The sequence below is a fragment of the Chiloscyllium punctatum genome, chromosome 7 (assembly GCF_047496795.1).
Source record: "Chiloscyllium punctatum isolate Juve2018m chromosome 7, sChiPun1.3, whole genome shotgun sequence".
NCBI classification, from domain to species: domain Eukaryota; kingdom Metazoa; phylum Chordata; class Chondrichthyes; order Orectolobiformes; family Hemiscylliidae; genus Chiloscyllium; species Chiloscyllium punctatum.
Window position 1 is genome coordinate 109,537,998 of NC_092745.1, and position 25,421 is coordinate 109,563,418.

Sequence of the window (25,421 nt, forward strand, 5' to 3'; positions counted from 1 at the left end):
GGAATCAGCTGCAAAACTGCAACTCCAGATTAACAAATAATTTAACAATTCTGTGATTAAGTGAATCTTTGGAATTCTCTTCCTGGAAAGATGGTGAAAGCGGAGACCTTTAACATTTTTAAAGCAGATGTAGATAGACTTTGTTAAGCAACAGTGTGAAAGATTAACAGGGCTATGCAGGAATGTGGATTTGAGGTTCCAATCAGGTGAACCATGATCTTGTTGAATGGTGGAGGAGTCTTGAGGGGCCGAATGGCCGATTGTTGTTCCCGTTTGCTAATACTAATTATTATCCTATGTAAATGTGTGTTTTATTCAATAGCGTTTGTAGCTGCATTTTATGGTGAGATGAATACTCTTTAGTAATAAAGTGCTGACTGGTCTTATAAAATCATGTTGACTCAACCTGATTGTATTATGCTAAAAATCACACAACTCCAGGTTATGGTCCAACGTATTTGGAGATACATGCTTTCGCAGCACTGCTTCATCATCAGGTCAATTTTTAGCTTTGTCCACCACAGTCCAACAACTTCTCCTCCAAAGTGAATTGAATTGAATTGAATTTATTGTCACGTGTACCAAGGCACAGTGAAAAGCTTTGTCTTGCCAGCAATACAAGCAGATCACAGCGTTAAGTAGCATAGATAAGTAAATAATGGGTAAACAGTGGCAATAACCAAAACACAGGTACAGGTAGATGTTAAGAGTTTGTAAGTCCATTCAGTATTCTAACAACAGTAGGGTAGAAGTTGTTTTGAAACCGGCTGGTGCGTGTGTTCAGGCTTCTGTACCTTCTCCCCGATGGTCGAGGTTATAGAAAAACATTGCCAGGGTGGGATGGATCTTCGAGAATGCTGGCAGCCTTTCCTTGACAGCGGGCATGGTAGATGTATTCTATAGATCATGATTGTATTATGGTTTTCTAAATGTCCTGTTACTGCTTGCTTAGTTAGGGATTCTAGCACTCTCCTAATGACTGACGTTAGCTAGCAAAACTATTTACTTCCTGGCTTTTTGTCTCCTTCTTTCTTGAGTGGTGGTGTTACATTACTGAATACCCAAACCACTGGCACTTCTCTGGAATCTAGGGAATTTTGAAAGATCACAGTTAATGCATCTACAAACTCTGCATCCATTTATTTTTGAATGAAAGAAGCCATGGAGTCTGTCCTTACATTCACCTATTATTTTAAATCAATCTATGACTCTCCTCCAGAGTGGTTGGGACATGAACCCAGACCTTCTGTCCCAGAGGATGAACCTTAAAGAGGTAATTGTTATACCGATTATTGCTTGATGACATGATTGCTCGGACAACTCAGTGTTGTCCTTCACTGTCCATTAAAATAGGCTCAAATTCCCCATGGACAATGAAGTCAGAAGATCATAGAGTTAGTTATATAGCTTATTGTTTAGTGGATTATTCTTTGTCCCATTCCAGTGAAAGTATAAGAGGTCCATTGCACTGGAGAACTACTTGTGGAATAGTAAGTGGTGGTATTATTTCTGTGACTTCTTTCTCCTGGGAAAGAAGCAATGGGTGAGGTAATAAATGAACAAGAGAACTCTGTTATACCTGAATTGAATCCAATTTGCTATGGAAGCAAGTTGTACTTTAGTACAGAACACAATTGCATTAAAATGTATCAGATGTCAAGATCAAGGTCAGAACTCAGAGGGGGCCGCAGTTTAAGTTGAACATTAACAGCAGCAGACTAGCACTTCCATCTGAATAGTGCATAGGAATGAAGGTCAAGGCTTTCAATCCATTTCCTGATTAACTTAATAAAATGCGATTCAATTTTAATTTATGAGCTGTGCATTACACTTAAATTCTCTTCATCCCAAAGATTTAAAGGCATGATTGGGAAATCTAAAACAAACTGCTAAAATTCTCACATCAACTTTTCACAGTCTTTTGCATGATGTTCTTTCTCTAGCTCTGCTTAGTTTTTCCACTGATTTGTCATACGAGCCACAGGGCACAGAATTTAGTCTGCCCTGGCTTTTAGGAATGGGGATGCCCAACTTCACCCTTTCCACAAGGGGTGGGCAACATATAAAATTGGTGCACCTGTCTCATTTCATGAATGCAACATGACACTGAGAGAATCAAGCAATCCACCTCTCTTTGTGGCAGGCTCAGTGTCTTGAAGTTGCTTGGATAATATTGTGAATAATCTATGTATTCCAGGCAGCCATTACTTTTTTACCAAAGGAATGCAGGATGCTGGATAATCATTTAGGTACACTAGGAGTCAAGGAAGGTTATAGAATCATAGAATCCCTACTGTGCAGATAGAGGGCATTTGGCCCATCAAGTTATCACTGACCCTCTGAACAGCATCCCACCAAGAACCAGAGTTTAGATCAGAGTGATGCTAGAAAAGCACAGCAGGTCAGGCAGCATCCGAGGAGCAGGAAAATTGATGTTTCAGGCAAAAGCCCTTCATCAGGAATAGCCCTCCATCCAGGGTGGAGAGATAAATGGGGGATGGGTGGGGGTGGGGGGGGTGGGGCTGGGGAGAAGGTAGCAAAGAGTACAATTGGTGAATGGGGGTGGGGATGGAGGTGATAGGTCAGAGGGGAGGGTGGAGTGGATAGGTGGGAAGGGAGATTAGCAGGTAGGACAGGTCATGAAGACGATACTGAGCTGGAAGTTAGGAACTGGGGTAAGGTGGGGGGAGGGGAAATTAGGAAACTGGTGAAGTCCACATTGATGCCCTGGGGTTGAAGTGTTCCGAAGATGAGGTGTTCTTCCTCCAGGCGTCGGGTGGTGAGGGAGCAGCGGTGGAGGAGGTGCAGGACCTATTTGTCTTCGGCAGAGTCAGAGGGGGAGTTGAAATGTTGGGCTACGGGGTGGTGGGGTTGATTGGTGTGGGTTCCTATCCAGGACCCTGTAATGCCCCACTTATCATGACTAACCCATCTAGCCTTAACATCCCTGGACACTAGATAGTCTGGTCAATCCACCTAACCTTCACATCTTTGGGGGGGGATCCTAAGCACTTGGCAGAAACCCATGCTGACATGGAAAGACTGTGCAAATTCCAGATAGATAGTCACCACAAGGCAGGAATTGAACCTGAATCCCTGGTGCTGTGAGGCAGCAGGGCCACTGTTCCACTGTGGCAGGATGACAGATAAAAGGTGTCCATCTTGATGAAGCTATCTTGGGCCATTGGTGACACAAGTGAAGGCAAGGAAAAAGGCTGGGCCACATAGACTTTGGGGAAATACCCTCAGAAGAGAATAAGCAAGAGATAGCAAGTGTCATTATAGCCCAGATTGTGATGTTCAAGGACCTTACAGAAAAATGCTTAAAGGTTCATTTGGGTGGTCAAAATGAGTTAATATATCTGCATCGCCATAGCAGCATGGTGAGACTGACCCGTGAAGGAGCATTTACAACAACTGCCTCATCTTTCACTGCAGCACATCTTAATGATCATACATAGGGGAACCTGTGCTGAGGCTTTATTAGAAGCTGTTGATGTGGTGCTGCACTATTCAATTCTGCCCTTCAAATGTCTTGCATTTCTGAGATTAATGTTACACTGGTTCCAATTCCCCTCTTTCCCTTTTGAATTTAAACAACCTAGTTCAACTTGTTATGACATGCCACTGAAGCAGATGGGACTTAAACATAGATTCTTCCGGATTTGTCTGATCTTTTCATAGCTCAGTTGGCTGGATTGTTAGTTTACAGAGCAGTGTGATGCCAACAGTGTGGGTTCAATTCCCATCACTGGTTTGAGGTTATCATGAAGAACTCTTCTTATTAACTTCTTCCCTCTGGTGTCCCTCAGGTTACATCACCACCAGTTGCTTCACTTTCTAATGAGAGAGCAGCCCTGATGGTCTGGTAAGACTATGGTGACAACAAACAACTCTGTGTGACACAGCATTTGTGTGGCAGGAAGGAAATCATTCTTAGGATCATCAATCAATCTTCCCCACTGTCAGCCTTAATCAAATGTCAGGGAAGGTTAGCCATCTTTTCAATGGACTTTAGAAAATTGTTCCTGGTTGTACTGGTTGTTCCTGGCTGCATGGAGTCAATTCTTCAGAGAGAGCTCCAGTTGAATTAGCAGTGTTAACAGCTGAGTCCACCCGAAAGTTCTTGTGAAACGTCACTTCAAGCACATCGCTCTTGCGAGGACATTTGTATTGAGGTGTTTCAAATCAGGAGCCCCTTGCTGAAACAAAACTACTAAAATCTGATGTACTCAAACCAGGATTTGTATTTGAACATGTAATGTGAGTGACAACAGCCTTGGAGGTTTTTTGCCCTTTGGTTTCTAATGGTGTCTTCCATTCATGGCTCTGTAAATTGGAGGCTTATCAGTACTAACCCATGTTGGACTCACTTGTTTATGCTGCATAATACTGACTGACCAGTTGACTGCACTAATTATACGTCATGTTTTCAAAAGTCAAAATAATGGAAGAACTTTTTATGACATTATATTGCAGGAATTATTTAAGAGGTGTTTGCCAACCTTGCTTTCACTGATCAGTACATTGAATGAAGGAGTTGAGATTTCATGTTGCAGCTGTACAGAACATGATAGGCCATTTTTGGAATACTACATTCAATTCTGGTCTCCCTACGGTAGGAATTGTGTTGTTAAACTTGAAAGGGTTCAGAAATAATTTACAAGGATAATAGCGGAATTGGAGGGTTGAACTTTAGGAAGAGGCTGAATAGTCTGGGGCTTTTTTCACTGGAGCGTAGGGGGCTAAGGGGTGACCTTATAGAGGTTTATAAAACTATGAAGGGCATGGATAGGGTGAATAGCCAAGCTCTTTTTCCCAGGATGGGAGAGTCCAAAACTAGGGGGCATAGGTTTAAGGTGAGACCGTAAAGATTTAGAAGTAACCTAAGGAGAAACATTTTCACACAGTGTGTAGTGGGTATATGGAATGACCTGTCAAAAGGAAATGGTAGAGGCAGCTACAATTACAACATTTAAAAGGTGTCTGGGTGGGTACCTGAATAGGAAAGGTTTAAAGGGATATGTGTCAAATGGGACTAGATCAGTTTAGGACATCTGGTCGGTATGGATGAGTTGGACCGAAGGGTCTGTTTCCGTGCTGTATAACGATATGACTTAATGAGTTGAACCTTCAGTGTGAACATGCAAACCAGCAGCACTGGGCTATCATGTCAGCCATAACACATCTAAACTGGGGGAAAGTGAAGCATTCCTTATATACTGTAACACACACAGAGCTCCACTGACCAGCAATGCAATGTTGGTGAAATGTTTTAAGTATATACCCAGCACGTGCATCATTACATTCCTGAGAAGAGTTAATCTGTTTATACATTATAAAATGCAGTTTCCATCTATTTAGGTAAAGAAGGTCATTTCGAAATCTGCTTCAACTGAAATTTAAAATCATTTTGTACAGAATTATTTTGAAGTCGTTGTCTGAGATTCTTAAAATCTCTCTTTTAAAATTACAAGTATACTCAGACGTGTTTACCACAAAGCCTCACGTTTGGTGGCAGAATTTTCAATTTTGGAAGATCAATTTGCAAGGCATCATTTCTCCATTAATACCTTCCTAGCAACAAATGAACCACTTCCCTTGGTAATAATCTTATTTATCTAGATTTTTTAAACTTAATCTGCTTATAGTTGTGGCCCAATGAGTAATACAGGCTAAGTGCACAGATGTCATTAGATTGTAAACTATTGGCTAACACTGTACACCTCAATGCATAAGTGAGAAGGAGGAATGGAAACATTTCTGATATTACTTACAATGTACAAATGGATGTTATTTTTCTATTCTTCTAAAATATCAAAATCTTTAAGCATGAATGTTTTATTTGTTATTTTGTTCATTCTTCCTCTCTTAGAACATAATCTTATAACATATCCTTTAATTTAATACCTGGTGTCTATTAACAAATTCAGATGTGATCTGGAATCCTTCTTCCTAAGACTGTGTATGGGTTTGTCAGTGCCCTGTTTACAGGATATTCAATGATGTATACCAAGCTGTAGGTTGCTGGCGTTAATAATGTGCCCTATTTGTCACATGACTCACTCCAACTTTGTAACAAGCTGCAAGCAAGTCTTGTGGATCATGCGACCTGTGCTCAGTGTTTAGCACATGACTGGCAACTGAGCTACAAGGGAATAGCAAGTGCTCTTGAATTTGGCTTAACCAGGTGGAACTTTGTGCTGCTTCAGGGAACGGGAAGCAAGTTGGTGGGGGGGGGGGGGGGGGGGGGGGCGGTGGACGCGCAGAGAGTGTGGCAGAGTGAGGGGCCAGATGACTTTAATTGCATGAGAGGCCAGAAATCAGATTCATGATGGCAAGATGTTGCTTCTTGGAATTTTAAAGGCGTACTGAACTCCTCATGACAGATGTTAACACTTCCTGCATCCATATACTCACTAAAAGGCCTGCTCACTAGCATTAAGTTCCACTGCTCAATTAAGATACCCACAAACAAGCAATATGTGTTTTAATCGGTGAGCAGTCGGTGAGGTAACATACTTGCTGGTCTTTGAAGTGAGTAAATGCTACTTTGCCCTCTTAGGGAGCTTCCATCTATGCCATGGCATGATTGTGATCAAGTGACAGTAAGTTGTGCCAATATTGCGATATGGAAGATGACTGACAAAGGTGGCTGGAGTATAATGCGTAAGGATCAAGAAGGCGAACCAAGGATGGACATCTATCTAGAAGGGGGATAGCCTGACTCAAGAATGGTGCCACGCAGTCCAGGGAAATGCGGAAGGTGAAATTGTTCAATAGTAACCGTGCATGGCAAGAATCCAAGTGATATTTTCTGGGCATGCCTGGGTGTGATTTAAGTATGGTGCCAGTATCTTCTACCCTAAAGGGTGGCATTGACTTTCTTCCAACTCCTGCTACAAGGTTCACCAGGCTCCTCCACATGTGATGATCAGAGAACCGCAGAATTGCACAAGGGAACTTGACTGCCAATGAGCAGCAGTGACACACACTTCTCCCTCCCATGCTAACATTGTACTCCAGAATGGAGCCCATCAAAACTGTTATGGTGAAGTTACTGGTGACCAATCATATTGCTGCAAAAAAATCACTTCTGGTTCTCTATTTTGATTTTTTTTGTTAGGTATATTGAAATGGCTTAGTAGAAAGCATTACACAGGAGCTAGAATACCTTGACACCAAGAACAGCTACATAAGAATCCTACTCATTGACTATAGTTCAGCGTTCAACACTATTATGCCCTCGAGACTGATTACTAAACTTAGTGATCTCGGACTAAGGCCCACTCTCTTCAACTGGATCCTCAGTTTCCTGACCCACAGGCCACAATCAGTGAAGACTGGGGATAATATTTCATCCTCATTAACACTCAACACTGAACCTCCCCAGGAATGTGTACTCAACCCCCTACTGTACTCACTGTATACCCATGACTGCATCGCCAAATACCAGACTAATGCTATTTACAAGTTTGCTGATGACACCACCATAGTCAGTCAAATCTCAGATGGCGACGAAACAAACTACAGACGGGAGGTGGAAAACCTGGAAAAATAGTGCACTGAGAACCACCTAGCTCTCAATGCATATTAACAGCACAGAGGTGGAATGAGTGGAGAGTGTCAAGGTCCTGGGAGTGGGCATCCACAACAAGCTTTCTTGGACTTTTCATGTGGATGCACTGGTTACAAACGCCCAACAAAGTCTCTTCTTCCTCAGGCAGCTGAGGAGATTTGGCATGATGGTGAATACCCTTGCCAACTTTTATAGGTGTATCATCGAGAGCATTCTGTCTGGATGTATACTAACTGGTACAGCAACTGTACCATTCAAGATTGGAAGTGGTTACAGAGAGTGGTGAACTCGGCCCGGATAATTACAAATGCTAACCTCCCATCTATAGAATCCATCTACCAGGCCCGCTGTCAAGGAAAGGCCGCCAGGAGTCTCAACGATCCATCCCACCCTGGCAATGTTTTTCTACAACCTCTACCATCAGGGAGAAGGTACAGAAGCCTGAACACATGCAGCAGCTGGTTTCAAAATAGTTTCTACCCTACTGTTGTTAGAATACTGAATGGACCCACAAACTAACATTCGCCTGTACCTGTGTTTTGGTTTTTGCCGCTGTTTACCAATTATTTACTTATCTATGCTACTTAACTCTGTGATCTGCCTGTATTGCTCACAAAACAAAGCTTTTCACTATGCCTTGGTACATGTGACAGTAAATTCAATTCAATTCAATTTAATTCATGAATCAGACTGATTCAACATGGATTCCTAGTGTGCCTGGTAATTCACTTACACTATACCCTCCAGTTGGCTGCCAACCATATCCCTCAGTCATACCATTAGCAACTTCTGCTTAAACATGAAAACAAGAACTGTTTACAGTTTCACTGCTGACCCATTTTTGACTAAAAAATGTAGTTTCAGCAAGTTAGCATAACCAAGATTACAACCAGAAAGAAATAGATGTAAGTGACTTGTTATCTGCCCAATCCAATATTATACTTTGATGTCCCTTATAGGTGTTGGAGTGCTTTTGGGTGCTGTGGGATATGGGGTGAAGATAATAAAATAAAGTTTAGGTATAGTTTCTGTAATTTAATGTAATCGCAAAACAAATTCAAAGGGCTGAATGGCCTATTCTTCTTCCCATAGTCACAGTTACTAATGAGACTATGGCATGTATCCAAAATGCAATCATTAGGTCCTAGCCTCACTCACCAATTGTGGATCATGGAAATTGCAAGTTGACAATTTTCTCAGTCAATGACAAATTTGGAATTGGTTCTGAAAACAGGTATTAATGTCCCGCATTGTTTTTTGCCGAAATTTGAACACCTGGTTTCTGCCTCCAGAATGATTGAAATTATTTGCTTTCTAACAAAAACAGACATTGCTGGTAAAGCTCAGCAGGTCTGGCAGCATCTGTGAAGAGAAATCAGCTTTAAGGAAGAGTCACCAGACCTGAAAAGTTAACTCTGATTTTTTGTCACAGATGCTGCCAGACCTGCTGAGCTTTTCCAGCAACTTCTGTTTTTGTTTCTGATTTACAGCATCCGCAATTCTTTTGGTTTTCATTGTTTTCTAATTTGACTACCAGGAATTTCTGGAAGAAGTTCTGGAGGTGGAAAACCACAGCTGAAACTTGGCCCTCAGTGTGTTGTCTGAAGAACATGGATTCCCCTTTATTAAAACATACATCCTGCTGAAAATACTCAAAAGAAACAGCCAAAAGTATCAGCATTTCTTTACTCACTGTCAATGCTGATCGACTCGATCGGTCGGAGTTTGTGTTCTGGATCGGAACCTTGATTAGGGTGTCCTGACCTTGTACTATGCAGAGGACTGACAGCTGACTTCCATCACGGCCTTGGAAAGGTGATAGACAGAGTCTTGCTGGATGCCAGCTCCCTGGTCTACCGACTGGAAAATTCTTTTTAAGTTCTGACGTTGGTTGGCTTTTCAATGAATGTAACTGGCTAGTTGCCATTTTATGGGTGAATACTCTTTTCAGCCCTGACCTGGACTCCTCAAAAATGTTCTGGAGTGGCAGTGGATGTTGATGCCAACAAACTGACAACAACCAGCCAGAGGCATAAAGTTCCGTGCCCACCCATGTCGGCTTCTACCCCCGCCCCCACCCCCACCACTTGCCCATTAAGATCTTATGTTTCATTAAAGCATTTTCAATCTTGGCCTATCTAACCTCGTCATTTGAACTCTCTAAGCTGTGCATTTGACTACATTTAAATATGCCAGATGACTTTTTCCAGCATTGAAAAAAAATTAATTTGTGAACATCTAATTGCTCAGAGTTAAGCAGAATGTTGTGGGCTTTAAGTCGCAGTTCAGGCCAGACCAGGCAGAGAGCAGAATTTCTTCTGTAAAGAATATTAGTGAAGCAGACTTTTTAAAAATTCGTTCATAGATGAGGGTGTCACTGGCTAGGCCACCATTTATTACGCAGAGGGCAGTTAAGAGTTAACCACATTGTTCTGGCTCTGGAGTTATATGTAAGCTGGACCAGGTAAGGATGACAAATTTCCTTCCCTAAAGGACATTAGTGAACAAGATGGGTTCTTTGTGATAATTGACTGTGGTTACAAAGTTGCTATTAGACCAAGTTTTTAGTTCCAGATTATGTTTTATTGATTTAAGATTTCACCATTTGCCATAGCAGGATTTGAACCCATGCACCCAGAATGTTAGCTTGAAGCTCTGGATTATTAAATCAATAACATTACCACAATGCCATCACTAGTTGGCAGCATATTCCAAGTATATTTCTCTTTTCAATGCACAACTTCACTACCGTAACCATTTCAAACTTATTTCTCAATAACAACCAAAAGAACTGTAGATGCTGCAGATCAGAAACAAAAACTGAAATTGTTGGAAAAGCTCAGCAGGTCTGGCAGCATCTGTGAAGAGAAATTAAATTTAATGCTTTGGGTATGGGAGGAAGAGTCACCCAAATTTGAAACATTAACTTTGATTTCTCTTCACAGATGCTACCAGACCTGCCGAGCTTTTCCAGCAACTTCTGTTTTTGTTACTTTTCAATAAGTTGTCTTCTGATCTTAACCAGTATCATGTACTCTGGAAGTAATCTTTCAGTTTGCCAAATTTGATAGACTGAAATATGATTGTTTCTTCAGGTATGTTCATTTTAGACTAAATTTTGTCTGATCAGAATCAAACCCAGAATAAGACAGGTAGAAATATGAGTCTGGAGTCACAATGCAAGCTAGACCAGGTAAGGATAAGTTTCCTTCCCTCAAGAACATTAGTGAACCAGATGGGTTTTTCTGACAATTGAATCATGGCAATCATTAGACTCTTAATTCCAGGTATTTATTGAATTCAAATTCTACCAAATGCCATGATGGGATTTGAACCCAGATCTCCATTCCAGTGATACCACTGGCCACTGCCTCCCCAAATGTGGCTTTGATTAAATTATTTCATGAGGAGAGAAATTAATGTATGGAAAGGACCACCTGGAAAAAAAATATGATCTTGGAAAAAATAACAAGATATCCTACTAGATTTTCTGACAAGCGATTTAGAGGTTTAGAGACAGATTATGATGTGTTTTTTTTATGAGATCTGATGGAATATGCTAAGTTTTTCCAGTCCAGTACATTCCTATGCTCCTAGGCAATTTTTCCTGATATGCAAACACAAGGATTGTTGTGTTGGTTTTTTTTCTGCATTTGGTATTGATACTGGAAAGGAACAAAGTACTTTCTGTGGTCAGGCCAATACATATTGTAAAGAGTTAACTTTACAACTGTCTGTTGTTCCATCTCTTATGATCTCGGATGGATATTTTTCATAGTTCCAAACTGGAATGAAGACTTTCTGCTCACTGTTATTAGCAGTAGGTCTACATAAAAAGCAGGGAACATGGGTTAGTGGATTTTAAGGTACATCAGAATAATAGTAAATATTAAGCCAGAGTCAAATCTTTAATTTTAACTCAATTCAATATAACTTTTGACAGTTTGTGTTTACCTGGATGTTTACGAGCTGCTATTCTAGCAGTGATTATTAATAGAAGCAGGTCTTTTCTGTCATCGTGTGATTTGGCTGTGATATATTTCTATAAAGAGATAATTAAAAACTGATATCCTTATGTTATGCCAAATTTATCTTGTTGGATCTTCTGCAATATGTGGTGTCATCATCTCTGTGTCCTAAAGAATAATCCAAAATTGTCACAAAAGCACAATGTTTAACCTTGGCAAAGAAGACAGAACTCTTGTTCAAAATAGTTGCAAGTGTACACAATCAGTGTTGACTATTCCATCATACAATATCTTAAATGCTTTGAATGCTGATTTCAATTGCAATTGCAATCATCTTAAAAATTCATATGAGACATATTATGACAAAGAATGAATTATATACACCCACATACAGTTTATATAGGTAGAACATGCCCCCAAAAAGGAGAAAAATGGTAGCTTTATATTTGTGTTTGTATTGATTTGTCAGAATACATGGATTAGGAGCAGGAGTAGGCCAATCCTCCATTCAATAGAATTGTGGCTAGTTTACTTGAAACCTCAAATTCAAATTCCTGCCAACTCCCCCATAACCTTTCACCACTTTGCTTACCAAGAATCTAACAACTTCTGCATTAAAAATATTCAGAGTCTGTTTCTCCCAGATTTTGCGAAAGGTAATTTCAAAGACTCTCAGGCTTCTGAGGGAAAAATATTCTGATCATCTCTGTCTTAAATGGGACAATCCCTGATTTAATGACCCCTAATTCAAGATTCCCTCATAAAAGGAAACATCTTCTCCACATCCACCCAGTCAAGATATTTCAGGATCATACATTTTCCAATTAAGTGACATCTCTACCAGACACAAGCTCAAACTTTCCTCATAAGATAATTGCCTATTCCAGCTATCAGTCTACCAAGTCTTCTTAGCCCTTCAGGTAATTAAAATGACATAGAAAGATCTGTTGAATTGTTTGAACTGTGTTTTTCTCATTTTTTTAAAAATAATTTTGTTTAAAAATAACTTGCCATGAATAGACTTTAGTTTAAGCACAATCTTCCTTAGATTTAGCAGCAATGATTTCAATGGTTCAGAATGTATAATTGAATGGTTAGAACTGACACTCTGTCACTGTTCAAAGGTTGCAGCTTTGAGTCAAATGTTTGACATGCCACATAATTCTGTCAGTGCAGAATTGTGTTAACAGCACCGAATGCATTTCACTAGAGTGTAATATTCGCACCTCTGGTCTAGTTACTTGAATTGATCTCTGGATCGATGAAATCATCAGTCCTTACTTTATTCCTGTTTCAGTTTAGTTTCATGCTCACTGCCACTTTCTGACTCATGGTTTCCTCTGCTTATGGATGCATGTAATTCTTTCCAAATTCGTCTAACTTTTAAAACAGAATGGTTCTCGTTTGTTGGAGCGGACTTCTATTCAGTTTCCAAAAGGAAATGTCGGACGTATACACCCATGTCATCAGAAATAACGTATAAAAGACTCTTTGTGAAGATTATTCCATGCATTAACTCCTCCAATACCAAACTTTATTACCTAATTGCAAAGTTCTGTTCGTGATATAGCCAAAAACACAGTTTGTCTACCTTTTAAGACATATCAGTAACCGATTTAATAATACCATCTTATCTTTATATAACATCATCAATGCAATAAATTATCCCAAGACCTTTCACAGAGCTGTTACAGATGAAAATGAGAAAGCATTAACAACAATAAAACCAATCAGTGAAATGACAAACAGTTTGGAAATTCAATGTCTCTATAATCATGCATAAAAAGTGTGGTGACATCAGTCGAATAGGTAGACAACAGTTTAAATTTCTTAAATGAAGCCTAATCTTTTCACAGGTTTTCGGCCACATATTTGCTATAACTTCGACTGTTGTTCCATTACTCCCTGAGCTATAAATGTATAATCATTCTTGTAATGGATAAAACCTTTTCTTGCCCCTTAAAAGGCCAATGACATGAGAGGGTGGCTCTGTGGCTAGTTAGCAGTGGAGATTCTGTAACCCTGTGATTACTCCTTCTTACATTCTGTCTGAATCTGGTGTATTATTGAAGGTTGATATGTTTAGAGAGAGAGGATATACTCTCCTCTAGATGGATACAAATGTGCTCCACTCTTAAGGTAGAATAGATGTTCCAGATCAGGGAAGTCGATGACAATTCCCCAAACTCTGAGATTGCACTTTTAAAAACAAAATATTTGATTAGTCTTCTTGCTCAGAGGGCTGGCAAGAAGAACTATAAAGTAGGTGCCATGCTTTCTGGCTGCAAAGTAGGTAGTTGCCAGTATAGGTACAGGTTCCTGCCTACCTAATGTGAAGTAAGCACCCTTCTATTGATCTTACCAATTACAGGATATCAGTACTAGATGACACCAGTAGACACAATCTCAGCATTCTGGATTAGTGGTGCTGGAAGAGCACAGCAGTTCAGGCAGCATCCAAGTAGCTTCGAAATCAATGTTTCGGGCAAAAGCCCTTCATCAGGAATAAAGAAATCTCAGCATTACTGCCAGTATCATACACTGCAAATGTCCAGCACCTTAAAATTTAACTTTCCTTCTCTTGTTCCTGAATGTTCACAGACCTATTTTGTATTCCCAATATTTTCTATTTGTATTTTTAGCAAAGGCTACCTTTGAATGTGGATGAGGAATCTAAGGGATTCAATAGATTTTTTTTGGGTTGCAACAACACTTTCAGGAAAGAACTTTCTGAAATGCTTTGACTCAGATATTGTAAAATAGACAATTTACATTGGAACATTTTTTGTGTGCAGAAGTCTTTTCAGTTCTGTGGGAACATAATGACAAAGCTAATTTAAAGGGTTTTTTTTCAAATCTTTTGAAGATTTTTAGCTTGTAAAATAACAAATCTGCCATGAAGAAGTAATGGGTAACATCTGGAACAAGAAAACTCACTTAAATTTTCACAGCAGATATATTTGTGCTAAAATCAGGTACTGCACACATGCAGGCTCATTATACGTTGTTCACGTTTATTAAAAACTGAAGGTCAAAGCAATGTTGTGGAAAGATTCAAGCTGTTAAAGTAACACTTAACACTTATTTATCTTCAAGAGCAGTTCTGTAAAGAGATAGGAGTGCCTGCTTGGTGATCTCAAAAACCAAGACAATTTTCTTTTTTATGTCTACTGATTATATTAACAGTGCACAATATCTCAGTCATGATTGTAATCTATATTTAAACAGAGCTTTTATAAGAACTGCTTTAACAAGGTAACATTTATGCAGATTGATTTGAAGAAACATTACTGAAATTAGGTTGATTAATTCCACAAGAAAAAGCATGTAGGTTTGACAAGTTCAAGAAATAATACAAAAGAACAGCAGAATTTAAATGTTACACTGACTTTTTGTTTATATTAAAACAATGAGAATTGATCTTACCTCAAAGGCAGTACAGAAATGCAGCTTTCCCACCAGTTGTTCAGTGCAGTGCACAGTCTGGGAGCTCCTCTGATTTGGACTCTCACAGCTGGTAAGTGTTGTTAATACATCATCATATCACAAATTCGTCAGGTCACAGCCTGGCACAGGAAACCATTTAACAGAATAATGAAAGCTACAGTTTAAAACCGCACAGCAATATGGCATTTTGGCAGCTATCAATCCAAATCAAATAAAATTCTCCCAATCTACGAAATGGTCCGTGTAAGCAACAGGTGCATTGGAGCTAAGTTTGGGAGTTCCCAACTGTTTTAGCAGCTTTCTACTGGCACTCTTGAATACAAGATTGATCACATCTAAACCGAAGCATATCACCACGTATCTGTAAACAAGTGTGTGCTATTTCTAAATGCCATTCTATTCTCTTATTCAATGTTATATGCTGCATTATAAGGTCCATTGGCAATGATTCTGACACTAAAGTTGGCCATGTAAATTTTTGCATGAGCTCAGAAGTACATGGCTGTATAAATAACCATAAATTTAATCACCTGATTTTACTGACTTCCCTGTAATGTTTGTTGAATGTGCAGGAACTCAAGTGATAAGTGCCTGTCAAAATGAAAATGCAAGATGATATAAGGTCTGGCAAAGGTTATATTTGTAAGGATGGGGAGCATCTCCATGATTACAAAAGTGGTGGCATAATTCTGAATGCAGAATTCCTACTCTTGAACATTATACATACCATTTTACTGATATGAATTGGTTGGGTGGGGAAGTGAGGAAAATGGGCTTTGATCATATTTGCAATGTTGTGGAAAGATTCATAGAAGGAATTGCACACATTAAAGTAAAGCAGCTCAGGTTGAGCTTGTCATGACTGGACCACCCAAAATATAACATATATATTTTAGATCCTGGGGTTCCTTAGAGAGGTATGGTGTCCTTTGAAAAGTGGTTCCATTGCATGAGATCAATGCACTTTGAGAGAGATAATGTGCCTTTACGAGAGGTAACTGTCCTTTGAGACTGTTAAAAACATTTTTTAAAAATTCACTCATAGGATGTGGGCATTGTTGACTGGCCAACATTTAGTTGCCTTTGAATTGTGTGGCTTGCTAGGCCATTATGGAGGGCAGTTGAGAGTCAACCACATTGCTATGGGTCTGGAGTCCATGTAGGCCAGACCAGGTGAGGATGACAGATTTCCTTCCCTGAAAGATATTAGTGAACCAGATGTTTCTTTTCTGACAATTGACAATGATTTCATGGTCATCTGTATATTCCTAAATCCAGATTATCATTGAATTCAAATTCCACCATCTGCCATGCCAGGATTCATACCTGGGTCCCCAGAACATTAGCTGAGTTTCTGGATTTATACTCTAGCAATAATACCACTAGGCCATCACCTCCTCATTCTCATCACCTGTGCATGAATGAATGTAAAATGGGTATAAACCACTGGACTTGTCAAGTTCATTAGAACTGCTGAAAGGAGCTAGAAAAGGGAGCTGTGAAGCTGTCAAGGCATTTGAAACTCCTGGCTTTTAAACATTTGGAAAAAAAAGATGAAAAAATATCAGTGCTTGAACAGATGAACAGTTACTGGTCCCGAAATGTTCACTTTGCTTTATCTCCACAGATGCTGCCAGACCTGCTGAGTTTTTAAAGCAATCTCTGGTTTTGTTTCTGATTTCCAGCATCTGCTTTTTTTTTGTCAAATGAGCTATCTTTCCTTGATGTGCTGGTTGAGAAATCTGCTGGGGGCTCTCTATTACAAACTACCATCCAATACATGCTTAATGTGAGCATTAGGGGTCAATATATGCATTGAGATTCCTACGGTTTCACATGCTATATGATTGGCTTTAATTGCAAGCTGGAAATAGGGCCTGAGCTCATTATGCAAGCTTGATATGGTGCTTTGGGGGCAGCACAGTGACTCAGTGATTAGCACTTCTGTCTCACAGTGCCAGGTACCTGTGTTTGATTCTGGTCTTGGGCGATTGTGTGGAGTTTGCATATTCTCCCCGTGTTTGCGTGGGTTTCCTCTGGTTGTTCTGATTTTGACCAACTGTCCAAACATGTGCAGGTTAAATGGATTGGCCATGCTAAATTTCCCAAAGGGTCCAGGTATGTTCTGGCTAGATGGATTAAAAATGGTAAGTGCAGAGTTACAGGGATAGGGTAGGGGGATGCTCTTTGAAGGGTTGATGTGGACTCAATGGGCTGAATGGCCTGCTGCCACACCGGAGGGAGTGGCCATTCTGCAAATGAATGGCCACTCTGATCAGTTCATTACTCGCTAATGCATGAGAGGGCCTAAAGCCATCACTTGCAGTCCTGGAAAATGGCTAGGTTTGTCTTAGATTACCCATGAAGAGTAAGGTATCAAAACATTTGTGTAAAAGGTGAAGCTAGCTGTTTGATGCTGCTAGTATGTAGTAGCATGTTAGTGGTGTTCACCACTAGAAAATGCTCCAAATCACACTGCCCCTCACACAACTGAATGATATGGTACTTGAATTTTATTATCACCATGATGCCAGGTCTGTTTCTTGTACATCCCAAAGACTGGTGGATTGTATCAAACAGCATATTTTTTGGATTGTTTGCAAGGTACTGTCCATACTCAACTAGTCCATGCCTGCAAAATCCTAATACAGTCCTCACTTTCTCTAAATTCTTACACCATGGTCCATCATTACATATAATTCCAATTGAACAATAGTTGTTAACTAATCCTGGTTCTGCTGGTAATTACCCTGGCAACCAATTTAAGATAATCAGGCAGGCTTGCAGTGTGGCACTCCTGATCTTAATAAACATTTTTATATTACAACAAAGGGCTCTGCTCTTTATAGGATACATACACCTGTTTCAACTGAACAAAATTGCATTCTTTGATTCATTTTACTGGGTAATGCCAATTGGGCTCACCTGCATGGTTTAAGTTTAAACAAAGCTTGGTGGTTAACTGTCAATTGAACATTCCTTGTGCTAAACCTCTATACATCAATGTCTACTTACCAATCAATGTAGTCAATCAATGTAGTATTCTCAGGCAGTAGAAGAAAGTTGTTCCTCTTTAGAAAAATATTTCTCGCAAATGGCTCTGGTAAGTGCAGGATAAAAAGTTTAAGGTAAATGCATCTTTTTTCAGGAATACATCAGTTCTGTAATGCCAAAATGACTATTTACCTTATACTTATGGTTCCTAGTTTTAGATTCCCCCACTGGTGAATATTTTACCTCTGTCTAAAGTATCGAATGATACATAATTTTACAGTAAGGCCTCCCTTCATCCACTTTTATGGCGAATTTGAAAAAAACTGTCAGTTACTTGTCTTCAGACACAGGAAGGATTGATAGCCAGAACATGACCATCAAAGCAATTATTAGGAATGGAATTTTCTTTTCTGGTGTGACATGAGCAATGGCAAGAAAAATGGAAAAAATAAGGTGAAAGTGAATAAACCTTGATGTTGAAAGTAAATTTCCCAATTTTCCACTTCAGTTGGAAGTAGTCAATTTAGAATCTCACAATGTAGCAGTGGCTATTTATTTCCATGCAATTATGTCTCACTCTATTTGTTTATAGACTACTTTTTATTCTTCTCTCCTTCACTGAGACATTAGATATTGCAAATTCTGACTACAATTCATTAAATTTCTGTCCTGGCCATCATGCAAGTGTGTCCCTACTTTGGAGCTCAGGGGCATCCATGACATGCATGTTTCTGCCAGGTTATTTTGTCCACAAGGAAACTCTCGCATCTTATGCATCCGCATAGGATGCATCTTATAGCTCTTTGCTTGGATTTTTTTTAGCATTCACTGGTTGATTGGAAGCTGCCAACCTCTGTATGCTTCACATTGCTCTCTTAGTGCACACTCACTGACTTCAGCACTGATGTTTGGGAGCCAGCCTCTGGTGTAGGTCATAGTGCACAGGGCCCTAGTGCTCAGTTCACAGGCTTCCAGCCAATACAAGGCTCACATTGTTTTTAGAAGAGAGGAAAGGTCGGTGACTTGTGTTTTTGGGGAGCACAGAACACTCAACCTATGAATCAGATGAAGAACGGAAATGTTGCTGTATACCATCATGCTGTGTCATCCTCTGCCCTGCAGCTATAGCATTTCTCAACTATCACATCAAGGAAAGGTAGCTCATTTGACAAAAAAGAGTGGATGCTGGAAATCAAAAACAAAACCAGAAATTGCTTTAAAAACTCAGCAGGTCTGACAACATCTGCAGAGAGAAAGCAGAGTTAATGTTTGGGCCAGTGGCTGTTCATCTGTGCAAACATTGATACTTTTAATCTTTTTTCCATAAATGTTGGAAAGCCAGGAGTTTCAAATGCCTTGACAGCTTTACAGCTCCCTTTTCTAGCTCCTTTCAGCAATTGTAATGAACTTGACAAGTCCAATGGTTTATACCTTTTTTACATTCATTCATGCACAGGCAATGAGGTGGTGAGGTCTAGTGGTATTATCACGAGACTATAAATCCAGAAACTCAGCGAATGTTCTGGGGAGCTGGGTTTGAGCACCACCATGGCAGATAGTGGACTTTGAATTTAATAATAATCTGGTATTAAAAATCTACTGATGACTATGAACCCACTGTCCATTGTCAGGAAAATCCATCTGGTTTACTAATGCCCTTCAGGGAAGGAAATCTGCCATCCTCACTTGGTGTGGCCTACATGTGACTCCAGAACCACAGCAGTATAGTTGACTCTCAACTGCCCTTTGAAATGGTAATTCAGGGTACTACCACAGTCAGTCAAAAGACTTTTACCTTGACACTACAGTCTTTGGCCACAAAACTGGCTCTACTGGAGTCCAGGGATCCAAATTCTTGCAGTCTGAGATTGGGCTATAAATGGTCCTGTAGGTCAAGCAGAGGTCATGGAAGCATTACATAGAGGTCAGTTGGGTTCTGCTGAGATACTAGTTTGTGGAATGGTCCACTTTGTTCTGCAATGAGACAAAGGATTGAGAATGATAGAATTGGATACAAGAGCAGTTTGTGGTGATGCATGAGCATGAAAGATGATAAGTTATCTCCAGTGAGTGAGTAGGAAGTACAAAAGGCAGGAAGGAAGAATTTGGAAAGATGAAGTGGGTGACGACCATTGAATGAACATGATGCATTCAATGCCAAGAGTTGCAGTGCATGAACCTTGATTAGATACATGTGCATTGGCAGAATTAGAGTTAGTACTATCCTGTCAATATGAGATAGCATAGAGAAGATGGTGGCACTTCAATACCTTTGACCTATTTTCTGCACTGTTGTCCATTCCTTTTCACCCTGACACACCACTGACCTGGGCTGAAATTTGTGCTTGTCTGTGTAGTGTCATCCGGAAAAAGGACTGCCCTCCTCTACTTCACCCTGTATACTAATGCCTTCAGGTTCTTATTTGTGAAGTCTGATTGAGCTTTTCCTTCCTCTGGACATTTGTTTGGTAATAACAGTTGAGCAGAACAGCGTGAGGGCTAGTTCTTGGCTTGCAGGATATGTAGTTCGTTTTAAATGTGGCACCCGAGGTGTATCACCTGGAAGGTGTCATAACGTTGATGCTTCTGCATCTGAAAGTAATGGTCCAAGAAATGTACCCATGATGCCAATTGCATGATTAATGCAGTTAAGAGTGGAAAATTGTATGAAAAATGTTGCTGTGAGCCACGGCGAACTGAATACCATGGATCTCAACAAAACTGTAATTAGGAATTCCTCCAAATCTGACTTTAGCATCTCTGTTAAAAAGACATTCAGTGAATATAAAGTTGATAAATGTTGTATATTTCAGAATGTCTCCTCACAATCTCTCCTGATAACGAGTCAATGGCAAAATAATATGTGGCCCACTTTGAAGATGTGAATTCTACCTCCTTTAGGAAGGAGGGAAGACCTTCAAATAAATCTTTACACAATTTGGCATATAAATGACATTTTAATATTCTGTCATGGGATGTGGTTGTCATTGGCAAGGCCATAATTTATTGCCTATTACCAATTTCCCTTGAACTGAGTGGCTTGCTAGGCCATTGCAGAGGGCAGTTAAACGTCAGCCACATTGCTGTTAGCCTGTTGTAACAAACTCCAAACCAGGTAAGGATGGAAAATTTGGTTCTAATAGAAGTACAGAAAATAGGAGCAGGATGGCCCGCTGCCAATCAATTCATTCAAGTGATTATCTAGCTCAGAGTCCTGTTCCCACGTTCTCCCCATATCCTTTGATCCCTTTAGAACAAAGAACTATATCTAACTCCTTCTTAGAAACAGTCAATGTTTTGGCCTCAACTATTTTACGTAGTAGCAAATTCCACAGGCTCACCATGTTCTGGGTGAAGAAATTTCTCTTCATTTTAGACTCTGTGTTTAACCTGTATATTCCTGTTAGAATTTTATAGAGTTCTATGAGGTCTCTCTCATTCTTCCAAATTCCAGTGAATATAGACCTGAGCAATCCAGTCTCTCTTCATATGTCAGTCCTGCCATCCCAGGAAACAGTCTGATAAACCCTTCACCACACCCCCTCCATAGCCAGAACATCCCTTCTTTAGATAAGGAGAGCAAAATTGCACACAGTACTCTGGGAGTGGTCTCAACAAAGCCTTGTACAATTGCAACAAGAGATCCCTGCTCCGGTGCTCAAACTGTATTGTTGCAAAGGCCAGCATATCATTTGACTTATTCACTGTCCACTGTACCTGCATGCTTACTTTCAACAACTGGCATACAGGGATATCAAGGTCTCACTGCACCTTCCCCTTTCCAAGCTATCGCTAATAAATGCCAATATCGCCAAGAAATACTCTTTTTGCCAGGAATACTTACATCTGTAGAACAAATTTTTTTAAATTACCCAGGAGACAAAGTGCAAATAAAGTAAACGGAATATGGGGATCCATCTTGATGGGTTTAGGTGCAAAAATATCTAGCTGAATATATAGGAAATGGGCCACCTTTGTTTGTTGCGTGATGCTTCGCAATGGATTTTGTCCGATAATTAAGTTGTGTGTTACAATGGGGTGGGGGCGGGAGGAGGTGGGGGGTGGGCAGTGGCCATGGTTTGGAAAATTCAACTGCAATGGGAATCTAGCTTATTGCAGAAATGTGTCTTCCTGAGATTTCATATATGGTATTCTATAGCTAATTTATAAGAAGTAATAGTTATCAGTGAAATATATGATGCAAAAATTTGAGATTAAACTAATCCAGTGTTACTGTGCAGTGTGATTGAAGTTAGAAGAATGTCATAAAGATATATCAAATGCTTGTCATTCAATATCATCAACAATAATTTCTTTATAGCCCATAATACCAAAAATATGTTACCTCTCCTTGGGCACTAGAGGACCTAACTGAGCTAGAAAAATCAGTTAATAGCTTTGGTTAGTAGCTGAGTTCTGAATCCAGCAGCTGCACGGAGTTGTAAAGCAGACATAGCATGAAGGAACAGTAAGGAAATGGAGTTGAGGTATAGATTATCCATGATACAGAATGGTGGAACAGGCTTGAATGTTTAAATGGCCTTATCCCTTTCCTATACTCCCCATAATCTTTACAGATGTAGAGTTTTACGTTTCTTTGTATGACTGTATGGCTCGAACAATCAGTTTGTTAAATTGTCATCACACCAATAAAAATAAAATTTTTAAGTTACAGGATGTAGCTGAACTGAAAATATAAATATTTTCACAGCAGAATCAAAAAGGGAAGAGAATGCTTATATACAATGATCTGCACAGCTACACAAAGTTGGCTTAAAGCCTACAACAGCTCGGATTCAAATACTTAATCTCCTTTTCTACCACACATTTCAACCATTAGACATGCTGTCTTTATCTTGAATGATCCAGTCTGACAACTGTCTGAGAGAGAAAAAGTATCTCCTCATCTCAGTGTAAAATGGAGACCACTAATTTTAGAACTAGTTTGAGACATGCCCACAAGGGGATACGTCCTTATAGCATTCACCCTGATAATTCGCCTCAATCTTATATCACCTTTCAGTCTTCTAAATGCCAATGGATATAGTCCAAACCTACTCAACCTTTCTTTATAAAATGATATTTTTAAGATATACAGGCAAAATATCATTATTGTAACATAACATGTGAACTGAGGGTATAAATGTTTCATGCTTCATCTTTGGAGCAGCACAGTGGTAAGCACTGTTGCCTTATTGTATCAGGAGACCCAGGTTTGATTCCAGCCTTGGGTGGCTGTCTGTGTGGAGTTTGCATGTTCTCCCAATGTCTGTATGGGTTTCTACTGGGGGCTGCAGTTTCTTACCACAGTCGAATCATCTGCAGTTTGGGTAGGTTGGTCATACTAAGTTGCACTGTAGTGTCCAGGGATGTGGAGGCTAGGTTGGTTAGCTGTGATTGTTACGAGGGTAGAGTTGCAGGGGGTAGGGTTCTGGATGGGATGCACTTCAGAGGGTCAGTGTAGACTCAATGAACTAAATTGCCTCTATCTGCACTGGGATTCTATGATCTTACCATGGATCACTTAAAGGATGGCATTGTGCACTTTGTAAACTCATAGCTTGATGTTAATCCAGACACTTAGGAGTCTGCGGGATGTAATAATGTTTGAGAGTCTTCAATACTATGATATCCATGCTCATTTCCTTATGCAGTCATAAAGTCATACAGCATGGAAATAGACCCTTGGTCCAAATAGTCAATGCCGACCAGTTTTCTCAAACTAAGCTAGTTGTATTTGCCTGTGTTTGGCCCATATCTCTCTCAACCTTTCCAATTCATGTACGTGTCCAAATGTCTTTTAAATGCTGTAACTATACCTGCATCTACCACTTCCTCTGGCAGTTCATTCCACATATGAGCCATCCTATGTGTGAAAATGTTGCCCCTCAGGTCCTTTCTAAATTTTTCTCCTCTCACTTTAAAATTATGTCCTCCGGGTTTGAATTCCATTTTCTGAGGGAAAAGCTCTTTGCTATTCACCTTTCAATGCCCTTCCATGATTTTACAATCCTCTATAAGTGCACCACTGAACATCCTATTCTCCTGTGATAAAGATCCCAGTCAATGCAGCATCTCCTTATAACTCATACCTTCAAGTCTCAGTAATATCCTTGTAAATATTTTCTGCACCCTTTCAAATTTAATAATATACTTCCTCGCACCAAGTGACCAGGGTATCCAAAAGTGGCCTGATCAACATCCTGTATTGCTGCAACATAACATCCCAACTCCTATGCTCAATGCTCTGATCAATGAAAGCAATGTACCAAATGCCTTCTTTAACACTGTCCGCCTCTGACTCCACTTTCAAGAAACTATGTACCTGAAACCCTAGGTCTCTTTGTTTGACAACACTCCCAAGATCTCTACCTGCTGTTGCCTTACCAAAATGCAATACCTCGCATTTGTCAAAACTTCATCTGCCACTCCTCAGCCCATTGTCCAATCTGCTCAAGACCCCGTTGTAATCTTAGATAACCTTCTTCACTCTCCACTAAATCACCAATTTCAGTGTCAACTGCAAACTTACAAACCATGCTCCCTATATTCTCATCCAAATCATTTATATAAATGACAAACAGCAGTAGACCCAGCTGGATAATGTATAATGCTGGAGGCAAAGTCACACCAACTTCATGCCAGGAATAAGTTGAGTGAACTTTATCTGAATTGCTTCTAATATTGTCTGTTAAGTAAGGAGACCAAAACTGAACAACACTCCAGATTCCTGATGAAGGGCTTATACTCGAAATGTCAATTCTCCTGCTCCTCAGCTGTGCTTTTCCAGTGCCACACTCTTGACTCTGATTTCCAGCATCTGCAGTCCTCACTTTCTCCAGCACTCCAGATGTGGTCTAACTAAGGTTACATACATACAAACAAGGAGCAGGGGTAGGAACAGGGAGATTCAAGCCCTCCAGCCCGCTCTGCCTTTCAATAAGATAATGGCTGATCTGAATGTAACCTCAGATCTGCATTCCTGCCTAGCCCTGATACAGTTCATCCTCCTTGTTTATCTCTACCTTAAAAATGCTAGAAGATTCTGCTTCCACCAGCTGTACAGTGGCAGTAACATTTCCCTGCATTTGCAATAATCAAAGAAAATCTTAATTTGCATTTAATTGACTCAATTGGGCTCTTAATGGGTGGACCATCTACAGCTTTCCTGCAGCATTTTGGCAGTTCTCCAGTTTCCCAGGCCCTGACAAAGGACTGGTAAAATTTAGTCCATTGATTTACTAAGAGATCAAGAGTATTTCTTAGAAACCTTTAAATGAGCAAGTGACATATTAGCTGGCCTACTTTGGTCAAATTATACACATACATACAAACATTCAATCTAGGAGCAGGAATAGCCCATTCAGCCACTTGAATCTGCTCCAACATTTATTACAATCATGGATGATCTGATTACTCCACATTCACTTGCC

General features: G+C 39.9%; 1 protein-coding gene across 1 annotated transcript in view; it reads right to left on the reverse strand.

Moving 5' to 3' along the window:
• The window catches only part of LOC140480038 (palmdelphin-like), a 104,670-nt gene extending 89,604 nt beyond the window's left edge, over nt 1-15,066 (reverse strand). The window contains exon 1 of the mRNA XM_072574587.1: nt 14,974-15,066. The gene's annotated coding sequence lies outside the window, so the exon portion shown is untranslated. The remainder of the gene's footprint in view (nt 1-14,973) is intronic.
• Between the last annotated feature and the right edge of the window lie 10,355 nt (nt 15,067-25,421).